This window comes from Lactuca sativa, chromosome 4 (assembly GCF_002870075.4).
Source record: "Lactuca sativa cultivar Salinas chromosome 4, Lsat_Salinas_v11, whole genome shotgun sequence".
Lineage (NCBI taxonomy): Eukaryota > Viridiplantae > Streptophyta > Magnoliopsida > Asterales > Asteraceae > Lactuca > Lactuca sativa.
This window is the reverse complement of record NC_056626.2, coordinates 265,146,130-265,158,446: the sequence shown is the minus strand read 5'-3', so window position 1 is coordinate 265,158,446 and position 12,317 is coordinate 265,146,130. Positions and strand designations below refer to the sequence as shown.

Below are 12,317 nucleotides of genomic sequence, written 5' to 3'. Positions count from 1 at the left end.
TTACTACGAGAGTAGATAAGTAAGTCATTTATAAAGACAATGACGAACTGATCCAAGTAAGAATGGCGTACCCTATTCATTAAGTTCATGAATGTTACGGGCGTATTGGTCCTATCCGAGGGGTATCATTACGGACTCTCAGTTTCCGTGTCGATTTTGGAAGATTGTCCTTGGGACATCCTTCACTAACACTCGCAACTGGTGATATTCGGATATTAGGTTCATTTGTGAGAGATACGTCGTTCCTTGTGGTTGGTCAACTGATTCATCTATGTGAGGCAAAGCGTGATGATTTCTAATGGAAGTCCTGTTGAGGTCTGCACCACGAGGACTTCCCAAGTGTCACCCATACTAGTACTACTCTCGCCCATGCACGCTTAACTGCGGAGTTCTGATGGGATGCAGTGCATTAGTGCTGGTATGATCGCACCCGCTGAAGTCTGTCTTCTTGAAGAGTAAGACTGGAGCTCTCAAAGGCGAGGAGCTTGGTCTTATCATTCTATTGTTGAGTAGTCGTTAAGTTGTCCGAACAGTTCTTGTATCTCCGTTGGTGTGAGACCGTAGGGCGATCGGTTTACAGGAGTCGTATTGGGTCCCAAGTTTGTTCGCATGACGATGCGTTCACTCGTAGTCTCGGGCAGTTCTCCGTCTGTATGAGTGGTACTTCGGGAAGGTGTGCTCAGATTTCCTTCAGAAAGGATTAGAAACATGAGGTACTCCATGAATGAGTACTTCGATGTTCTGAATTGACAGCTTCGCTAGAAAGACGATTTCGGAGGAAGAGATGTGCGCATGAGACTGATATTGCGAGGATCGAATTGACTCGAGTCGTATGATAAAGTCAGAATCATACGGAAACTAAAGACATTAGATTTGAACATAAGGTGTTACAGATAAAACACACTAATGCAACCTTTAACAGAGTTACTATACTTTAGATTTACTACAAGACTATTGTTGCGAACGAAGGTATACTACAAAAGACAAGTATACACAGCACGAGGACCCCTTAACTGACAGGATCTCACAAAATATAAGACTCCAGTTGCACTAGTTTTAAATAGTTTATAAGTCTGTTACAACGAAACACCTTAATTACTTTAACGTGGGTCCAGAGTAGTCTCTCCTGCGGCGGTGGTCAGTAGCATACTTCCGTCTGTGCGAGCATTTGCTGCCTCTGGGTAGTTCTTTTTGTATTGACCCACCTTGCCACAACCGTAGCAAGCCTGGTTCACACCGGTGTTGGGCACTTGGTTGATCGACCTTGCTAGGCTCTTGCAGTAACGTATGGTGTGCCCCTTTCTGTTGCAGTTTGAGCACTGTATCTCCCGACAAGGTCCGCGGTGGTGATAGTTGCATTTGCTGCACTTTGGGAGATTTCCAGCATATTGTCTGGTTGGGTTAGGGACAATTGGGATACCCGAAGGGATGGTAGTAGGAGGTACCGATGTCGTGGCTGTGAAGGTTGTTACCGGTGGTTGTTTCTTGTTCGCCCTTCGGAGCGATTTGTCCTTAGATTTAGCCCAAGACTTCCGTTTGTTACTCTTGGTCTCGGGACTCGAGGTGTCGTGGTAGTTTGCTGCTCGTTGAGGTGCTTGATTGTTTCCCGGATTGGAATTGTTGTTAACAATACCGCTAACATTTGCGTTGTTAGCGTTAAGGTGGGTCAGAATAGCTGACACGGCAGCCGAGACTGCAGCTTGAAAGGTAGCTGCATCAATCTGAAGAGTTGGTGTTTGGTTGATGGGTTGATCATTTTTCTTTGGCGACATGATTCTGTTTCACGTAAAGAAAATGAATTTGTGAGCGAGTATGGTTGAACCTAGACGTAGTTTGATCGCTCATGTAAAGAATAGAAGTATGTTCTCGTACGTCCGACCTACATCCCTATGATGCAGTCCTAGCAAAGAGTGGAAGTAAGTTCGTACAATGGTCTCAAGACGTTTTTCATTCTAGCCGAGGTATCGTTGGTTGGTGAATAACATGATCCAACCACTAAAAGAGACTTGGGACTGTCTCCGGAGTTAAATTACTATAGTCCAAATGACTTGACTAAAGCATGTTTCAGATAGACTCCAATGAAAGTATGATGAGAGTATTTGAACAAAAATGTGACACAGAAGTTAGCCGACTGTCAACATCATCGATGTTTAAAATGTAATAAGTTTAGGGAAATTTGACCTTGAAGAAGGTTTTACATCATATCCGGAGTAGCAAAAGTTTTTGGCCGCATAAAGGCCTAACTAAAAGTACCTACAGTACAAGGCAGTTTCATAGAAAATGCCACATAGGACATACACAGGAACGTAGTTCTTTAAAACAAGAAGGAAAGTAAAGTCTCTCCTACTGGTGACGATCATCCCTCTGGTGAACTCTTAGCTCAGCCAGTTGACGTTCCATATCAAGCAGGTGTCTTTCGTACACCCTCTGGCGTACTCGGAGTTCTATGACTTCGGCTCGTGATTCAGCCAGTGCTTGAAGTAGGGTTTCATGGTCTCTTTCAGATCACACACGAGCATCTTCCAGACGAATGGTGCGAAGGGTATGCATTCTCGCATTGGCGACAACTTCTGTGATTTGATGTAGGGTTGTCCTGCCTTGAATCTCATTTCGGGCCACTCTGTGGACCAGGATTGGCAAGATTCTGTCTGTTGAGCCCCCATTGCTCAGGTCATAAAAACTTCGGTCTCCATTAAATGGCATGGGATGATCCTGTCCTTGGCTCCATGTTTCCAAGCATTCCACCCAAGGAGGTGTCGGGCCATGAAAAGTCGGACGAGGGTTAGGATTTGGAAAGGGAGCTTCCTGTGGTAGGTTCTCAACTTCTTGTTCGGAGTTACCATCATCTGCGAGGTCTTCATCGTGGTGATCATTCAAAGGAATTGGATGATCATTCTCTGGTTCTTCCCCAAACCATCCAGCAATGACTTTGTTCGGAAGGTACAGGTTGACGTGGGGATGGAGTCCAGCCATGTTATCTATGCGAGAATTGGGGTAAGGAAATAATTATTACGTGAACTATCTAGATAATTATTAGAAAATCTTCATTAGTTACATCTCTATTTGTAAAGTGCATACCAGTTATATGTAATCACAACAGGATAGGCCTTCAAATAAGTGACCTTAACTCGAAATTCACAAGGAATAGGGGTAAAGCAAAAATTTCACAGATTTTTAGTCTATAACATCCTAGTTACATATAGCCTTAGTGTATCCACTTAGCAACTATCAACTTAGTAATGAAGATCCTTTTTTTGTTCTTAAGTAAGTAATTATAGTAACACAAAACACCCCTATGGTATTTTAGGTTTATGTCCTATCGTTCTCATTGTGGTATTGTTGGTAAGATTTTAGACTTGTTGCAACCTCACAACTACACTTAGGCACATGCTAGTCAACCCTCGGATAATATAGTTGATCAGGCTATATCTTCCCAGTTTTGAATATATGTCTCTAAGTCTACTTGTGCTGCCCAACAATCGTAATTCTTTTGTACTGTCCTAGAGACACTGATTTTAGTATGAATGCAGGCACATATACTTAATTAAATATTTTATTATTTAAAGTATAAACTCTTGGTAAGAGTATTTTAATCACAATGTATTTATAGTATGTATATCTTTTGTGGGTTGATATACCTAATTCACTATAAACAATGCTCTGATACCAATCTGTCACACCCCAAAACCGAGAACGGCGGAAACATTCTGGGGCGGAGGACGTCATGTAATGTATCACAACAATGTAAAGTAGTAAACAAGCAACAACCTCATCCATTTCATTAATAGTATAATTCTAGTTACAAGTGTTCTTTCATAATATAAGACAACATAATGAATAATCAAAATAAAATAGGAGTCTTGATTTCTCCGTCTTCACAGAAACTGGTCATCGTACCTGTCTATTTGTGACCTGAGAATACAAGTTATTTTGAAAGCGAGTATCAGCCAAAAAGCTGGTGAATTCATAAGTATTAATGTGTCTTTGATTTGTAAAATTGTAAAGTAATGACTTGAAAACCTTTGGAAAAAGACTGTATAAGTATGAACTGTTTGAAAGCAGTTGAAAGCGTTTGAATACCCTAGCAAATCCCTATGATTTCTATTAGTATAAAGAGTAGCCTTCTACCAAGACCCGAATGTTTTGCTATAACAAAGATGGTTTTCCCCTCTATAACTACTATTAACAAAGTAAAGTCTACCTCGTCGTTTATGTGAATGTATCACAAAATAAAAGTAATAGGAAAAATATAGCCATGTAAGTGTTGTCCTTTTGTATTAGGATCAACTCGACATCGCTACTGCCGAAAAGGTATTAACCTTGAACATCCATAGATTGTTCATTTTCCTCTATAGTTGGCAGCCGGTTTAAGGAATGGTTAGTCCCGTAAAGGTACTCCTAATATAAGTATTAACCGTAGGCATCCGTAGATGTTCATTTCCCTCTATAGCTAACAGCAGGTTTAAGGAATGGTTAGTCCCGTAAAGGTAACCCTAATATAAGTATTAACTGTAGGCATCCGTAGATGTTCAGTACCTCTGTTACTAACAGGTGGGTTCCGGAATGGTTAGTCCCGTCTAGTTATCCTACTGAACTAGGATAGGCAGAACTAATTTACACATATAATATGTACTAGTAACTCATCATATAGAATCTAGGTACAAGTATCCATGTAAGTGTATACAAGTAAATGTATTTATGTAAATGTATTCATGTAAGCGTATCTATGTAGACGTATTCATGTAATGTATAGTATAGAATCATGAATGAACTGACTTTGGTGTAATTCCTTATAATAGGAATAATGTTTGGTATCTCCTAACTATCCCTATAATAGTTTACTAGAAGGTAATTGATGTCCAAGAAGGTTTATACACCCTTGCTACACAAGAGTGTGGGAACTAAATGAAGGATGAAAGCTATCATATCAATACATATATAAGAACATAGATGTAAAGATATAGTTTTGATCAAGAAGATGAAAATGGTTGTGTAAGACATTTAAGAGTTTTGAACAATAACTAACAATGACTTGATGTTGTTTTAATAAACATTTAAAAGTAATACATTTGATAACAAAGTACTTTTAAGATAGAAAACCATTTCATGCATCACATTTTGAAGTATGTGAAGTCTACTGGATGAAAACACAGTTATAAACCACACATTATTGATTCAATAACATGTTGTTTTCTACTTGTATTCCCCCCCCCCTATTAAAGCATTTAAAATATCATTTAAAACATTGATTAAGGAGTATGAACTCACCTGAAGATGGTGGTTTGGATGAACTGAACGATGTTGGATTGCTAAGTGTCAAGTGAAAACTTGTACACACCCAAGGATCCTAGTTAACATATAATCACACATATATGTACCCAATTAGTCTTAAACTACTAATTGAAAATGTGAAGACCTCCTAGAACAGGCTAAACACCTTATATAAGTGTTATAAGCCCTAAGGATTGCATCTAAGTTATTGTAGGACACGGCTAGTGGGTTTAGGGTTCCAAAGGACCCCATTCTTGAGTTTACTCTCCAAGACCATAACAATAATGAGTTTGCGGTCGTAAACCATTGAGTTTACGGCCGTAAGCTCCTAAGCCTTAGTTTATTTGGTGTTTTGAAGTCTTACATGTCCCTTAGAAGTATTGCTACTTGATGACTTAGTCCTTGGAAGAGATTAGAGCACCTTTCAACTCCTTTGAGGAGTTCACGGCCCTAGAACCAAATCCCTTAGAGATTACGGCAGTAATCTCTCATGGGCATGGTGTTTTCGTTGTTTTCAAGTCCCTAACTTAACTAGGAATGAATCTAGGCTAGTGTCCAAGGCTTATGAAGAGTTAAAACACACTTTGGCACTCTTGATTGGGGTTCACAGTCCAAGAACTTATTGGGCCATGAACACCTTACTCTTGGTGTTCTTGGGGTGTTTTCTAGTCCTACATACATTAGGGTACGAGTCTAGGCTAGTTTCATTGCAACATGAAGGGAATAGGGCACTCTTTTGTCCCTTAAAGAAGGGTTTACGGTCCAAGATGTTCTTGGGCCATAAACTCTTTGATCTTGTTGTTTTCATACAATATCTAGGTTATTGGACACATATCAAGCTCTATAATACACTTAGATAGAAGTACTCATGATTTGGGACGAAAGGCCAAAGATCCGTGAGAGAGAATTTGGCTTTTCTCTAGTTGGAAATGGAACAAATGAATAAATGTGGCTAAGGACGATATATATACCCCTAGGGTTTTGGACCGCAAACTCTATGTTTGGGTCGTATAATTCCAATTTCTTGGAGTTTGAAATGTCATTGTTTCACGATAACCCTAATAGCATCCCCTCTCCTGGCATCTCCTAAAGTGTTAATCATATAATGTTCAAACTTACCCCAAATCATCCGAAAGTTAACAGTAACTGTTCTGACTTCTATTGACTTGATATGTAGTACATAATGGAAATTTCGAGTTGTCACGGTATGTTTCAAACGAAATACCATTAAATGAATTGTTTTTGACCAAGTGTTTGGTGACACTGAAAATTTCGACAAAGTGTTATCTGAAAAAGGTGCCCATTTTCTGGAAACGAACACTTTGGTGTATCCAAATTTTAAGTGCACAGATGATGTTGTATTCCTGAATCAGGTGTTTGTCACTACTGGGAATGTTGAAAACATCAAACCGAAGTTCAACAAAATAATTGAAAAAGATAACAAGAAAACATTAGACGAAGGATTCTTTTCAAATCAAAGCACTGTCGAAAATAATCTAACAAAGAATTCGTATGTTTTCCAAAGACAAAAACCACAACGAAAATGGGTTGAAAAACAGGAAAATACAAAAGAAATTTTGAAACAAGAATCTAATGAAATAAATGAGAATGTGAAACTTAATTCACAAGAATTTAAGGATCTTGTTGAAAATTTTTCGAATGAAAAAGGAATTTTGAAAAGACAAGCACGAAAGAGAATTTTTTGGCCAGTAGTCTCAAAAGAAAAGCAATCAAAAATACCAACCAAGAAAATGTCAGAAAATGGGTTGAATAAATCAGTACAAACAAAGTTTTCAAATCGTTCGGATAAAAAGGAAAATCCCGTTCAACCAATTTCGCCTGATTCTCAAAATTATTCAACGAAGTTTTCAAAATCATCATCTTCAAAGACTTTTCAAACAAATGCTCAACAAAAGAATGTTCATTCAAAATGCCGACAAAAGTTTTCAACTTCAAATTCATCTTTTCCAAAACCAACAAACGATCAAAACAAATTTTCTTCAAATAGAACAAATCGACATTTTCCTAATGTTCGTCAATTTGAAATGTTCGAAAATTTGAGAATGTTCGAAAATTTGAGAATGTTTGTCAATTTGAGAATGTTCGAAAATTCAAAAATGTTCGAAAATTTGAAAACGTTCGAAAGTTTTCAAACAATCAAACATTTGTGAATGATAAATCCAAAACATCTGTAAAGTTTATTCCATAAAAACCAAATTTTCAGAATCCATCTGCACACAAAGCCACTAAAGTTTCGTACACAAAAGTTTTATCTGGAGTGGAAAAAATCAATCATTGGCTTGAGGAAAAAGGGAAAAGTATCAATCAGGAAAGTTTTCTCAACATCAAATCAAGAAGGCCTATGAATAGTATTTGAATGATACTTCATCTGGAAGTTCATCTTCGAAAGAATCAAAGACTCCATTTCAAAAATGGCAACCGAAAAATTATGTTTCGATATCTCTAACTGATGATGTCGACTTAATTATGTTTTGATATCTCTAACTGATGATGTCGACTTAATTGATACTTTCAAAACAAAAGTTCGAAATTGGGCTTTAGGTTCTAAATTTCATTCACCTTTTCAAACTAATGACCAAAGACCCAAACAGCCTTGGGTACCTAAATTCTTTTAATGATTGCAGGTACTGTGTGACGAGAAATATGATGAGAAATGGTACATTGATAGTGGTTGCTCACGTCACATGACTGGAAGGAAGGAGAATCTGTGTGATTTTAGAAGTTTGGAAAATGCAGGAGTAGTGAAGTTTGGAAATAATCACAAGTGTCGAGTTAAAGGTTATGGCAAAGTAACAAATGGACAATTTACAGTGAATCGTGTTACTTATGTTGAAGGTCTTAAACATAATTTGATAAGTGTTTCACAACTTGTTGTGGGCACTAGCAATCAAGTTGTGTTTAACGAAGAAAGAAGTATCATTTCCAATGTTGAAATGAACGAAGTTTTGCTGAAATTAAAAAGATATGGGGATATGTTCACTCTTGACATCAAACCTATTGTTGGGAAACCCTCGGTTTGTCTACTTTCAAAAGCTACATCTGATGTTAGCTGGTTGTGGCATCGACGTTTATCTCATTTAAACTTTCGAAATCTGAATAAGTTGGTAGTAGAAGATCTAGTTCGAGGTTTACCTGTTCTAAAGTTTGACAATGATACTTTATGTGTAGCTTGTGAACAAGGAAAACAACATCGGAAAGGGCATCCAATTGTCACAGATTCGAAAATTGTTGAACCGTTGGAACTTCTTCATATTGACCTCTGTGGACCTTCAACTGTTGAAACGCTCAACAAGAAACAGTACATTTTGGTTATTGTTGATGATTTTTCACGATTCACTTGGGTGTATTTTATCAGGTTAAAATCCGAAGTCGCTCAAAAAATGATCGAATTTATCAAGAAAATTGAGACTAGCCTAAAGAAGAAAGTTTGAAAAATCAAAAGTGATAATGGTTCCGAGTTTAAAAACAATGTGCTTGATTCATTCTAAACTGAGAAAGGAATTTCACATAATTTCTCATCGCCATATACACCACAACACAATGGTGTGGTTGAAAGGAGGAATAGGTCTCTTTGCGAAGCAGCAAGAACAATGTTGACATATGCGAATCTTCCACAATATCTATGGGCAGAAGCAGTTTCGACAACATGTTTTGCTCATAATCGATCCTTTATTCGTCGTCGTTTTAATATTACTCCGTATGAAATCATAAATAACTGAAAACCTAATGTCAATATCTTGCATGTTTTTGGTTGCAAGTGTTTTATCATGAATATCAAAGATAATCTATCGAAATTTCAAGCTAAGGCTGATGAAGGAATATTTTTGGGATATTCATATAACTCGATTGCATATAGAGTCTTAAATAAACGAGCACGAAAAGGTGAAGACACGTTTAATCTCACTTTTGACGATTACTATGTGAAACAAGTTGAAAAATGTTTCGAACAAAAACCAATTCTTAATGAATCAAATGATAAGTTTGAAAGTTATAATTCATCTGATTTTGATTATGATTTAATTTTTGGTGTTCCAGACAGGGCTGCTGATGCTAAAGTAAATGTTGTTGATAATCAAACTCCTGAATCTTCGAAACATACTGATGATTCGACAATCACATCAGATACAACTGCTAATGGCGAAAGCATGCTAGATGCACAAGTGGAGGGGGATGTAACGCCCGTGTTTCTAGGCTAGGCATTAATGATGATGTAATAGTCTAGGTTAGCCGTTTTAACCCATTTTGAAATAATAAGAATGTATTATTTGAGTGTTATGTGTTTTATGCTTAATTGTGCGACATAATTGAATTAAGGATAAAAATAACAGTTAAAATGAAATGTTTGATAAACATGATATCGATACATGAAGACTTAGTGGTTGTGGCAAGGTTTCCGAATATATAAAGAATGTCGAAATCCGAGTTATAACGAAGAAGTTACGACCTATCGAAGTTTCGCGACAGAACCAGCACGACGCTGAATGACGTAAATAGTGAATTTACGATAGAGTGGCATTTAGCCTTGGTGATCTAAACGGAAATTGTAGAATACATTAAACCGAGAGTGTCCATAAAAAGAACGTCTAAATTTGACTCCGTATGAGCAAGTTATGATTTTTCTAAGTTTCAACTTAGCGGTATGCAGCCTGAAGTTCACATTTGAGATTGAGTGATTTCTAGACGAAACTATCTAAATGAGAATCGAAGATCTCGTCGATAGTAGTCCAACGGTGAAAAGACAGACGAGAACGGACGTCAGATGAAGAAGTTATGAATTTCTATCGGAGTTTTCCTGTCCCGCCCTACTAAAAATAATATAATAAAAATAAATTCAAAATTTGCTGACGGAGTCTAAACGAGAGTTGTAGATCATAGTCTCGCCTACGCGTGGATATAAAGAACATCGAAAACGGAGATCGTATGCGAGAGTCATGATTTTTTGAAGTACGACGCACGCATCCCAAAGGGGAACACCCCGCGTTCAATTGGGGAACGCCCCCCGTTCCTATGCTAGGCCCTGGAATGGCCACGTCAATGTTGAGTCAAACAGATAAGATATAAGACGGAACTCCGCTCCTATGCCCCGCATTCGAAGGGAATGCCCTGCGTTCGAGACCAACTTCAACCCTATAAATAGATGTCGTGGGCTACCGATTTTTAGTGCTTAAATTCTTCTCTCCCACTCGTTATTGCCTCATTTTGCGTGCAAGTTATACCCTGAAGCCCCGACATCATTCCCAAGACCTGAAGCAAGTCCCGAAGCCCCGAGGATCCAGAGAAGTAAAGTTTTTGAGCCTAAACTTTGCCCGCGAGAAGCCTGGTTTTCAAAAAAGCATCCCGGTTTCACCGAAGAATACTACTCTTAGAGCCGTAGTGTTGTCTGATCATCTTCTGATCAAGTGAGTGCATAGTCCCTTTCATATACACGATTTAATACAAGTATCGATTGAATGTATTAGGTATATGTTTTATGTGAGTGTATATTCCTTTTATTCTAACACATAGATACGAAGTATTCTCTATAAAATATGTGTTATGTGTTTGTATATTATTTGCTTATTTGAATTAATTATTGAATGAATGATTTGTATAGGTTTTAAGCTGTATATAAATGTATATATTTTTATCTACAAATATGTTGGGTAGAACATGGGTGGATAGTTATGTGTGATGAAATAAAAATGATACGAGACCTCGATGTGATTGTGATCTAGTCGTCCAGCAGAATACGGATGACGACCATAGACTTTTCTAAACAGTTTAGTGGAACGTTGGCAGAGTCATAACCTGTAGGTGTAGTGAACTTGGGTGTTCATTTGTTGTATTCTATCCCCCTCATGGTTGCCTTAGGACATTCATTGCTGAGGAAACCCCTTTGCAGTAGTGTCCGTCCCGATGAAAATCCTAGATTAGGTCCCTTGTAATAGTTGTTGTCATAGGGACGTAAAGTGAGGATAACGGGAATGGGTAATCGGGTTATTGTTGGTTGGTGAAATTAAATATAACTATTTATTGTGGGTTGAAAACCCTATATACTCACCAGGCTCCCAAGCCTGACCCACTCAGTTTCTTTGTATTACAGGTAGTGGCGCGAGACCATAAGTTGGACAACTTGCGAAGATATTTTGTTTATAGGCCAGTAGTTGTGTATAACTGTTGTAAGGCTTATAATATGCCATTTATGCTTTTGTGTCTGTATCGGAACATGAAATCCCGAGTGTTATTATAAATGAAAATACATTTCTTTAAGAAATGCTTTGATAAACTTTATTTTATCATATTGTGTTTTGGGAACAAATTCTGCAACTCTTTTAAATCAAAGGATTACTCTGAAATTATTTTAAAAGCATAAATAAAACCGGTCTTTTATGGCCATGATTTTGGGGATGTCACAGTTGGTATCAGAGCATTAGTTTAAGCGAACTATGAATTTGTAGGATTTCTAGACTTAAACTTAGAATGTTAAGTGAAGATTGTGAGATAAGTGTCTGTCATATTTTAGACACGAGCACTAGTTATTTTAGGAAAGTTGTCTAAAATGTTTTTATGTGCTCAATGTTATATGTTTGCTATATATGATATTATTTGTTCGGATCTACGGTTTATTGCTAACCGGATCTGGAAACCTCATGTGTTTAGGATTCTAAGCATAGGATTACGGTATTAGAACTAGCATGTAAATTTTTCGGAGTGATAAGGATGATTTAATTATCTATCGTAATTGAGGATCTAAATTTACTGTAGCATCTAGTTCCTGGTACTTAAATCTTATTTGAGTATTTTCCATTTTTAGCCTTGGACTCGGCGAGTCATAGGGCCGACTCGCCGAGTAGAGGCGGGACCCGGGACACGTTTAAGTTGGCGACTCGGCGAGTCCATATCCTGTACTCGGCGAGTCACCGCTGTTGGATGAAACCCTAAGTTTCAGGGGTTTGCACCCTATTTAAACCTCATGTCCGCCCCAAGCCAGCCCCCATTCACCTCAGAGCCCCCCAACCCTCGTTCAAAGCTTATTTCCTAGAGAG

The 12,317-nt window shown here is 37.9% G+C and overlaps 1 pseudogene; it reads right to left on the bottom strand.

Annotated features, from left to right (window-relative positions):
• Positions 1-314: 314 nt before the first annotated feature.
• LOC111893146 (5S ribosomal RNA) lies at positions 315-432 on the bottom strand (annotated as a pseudogene).
• Positions 433-12,317: the final 11,885 nt, after the last annotated feature.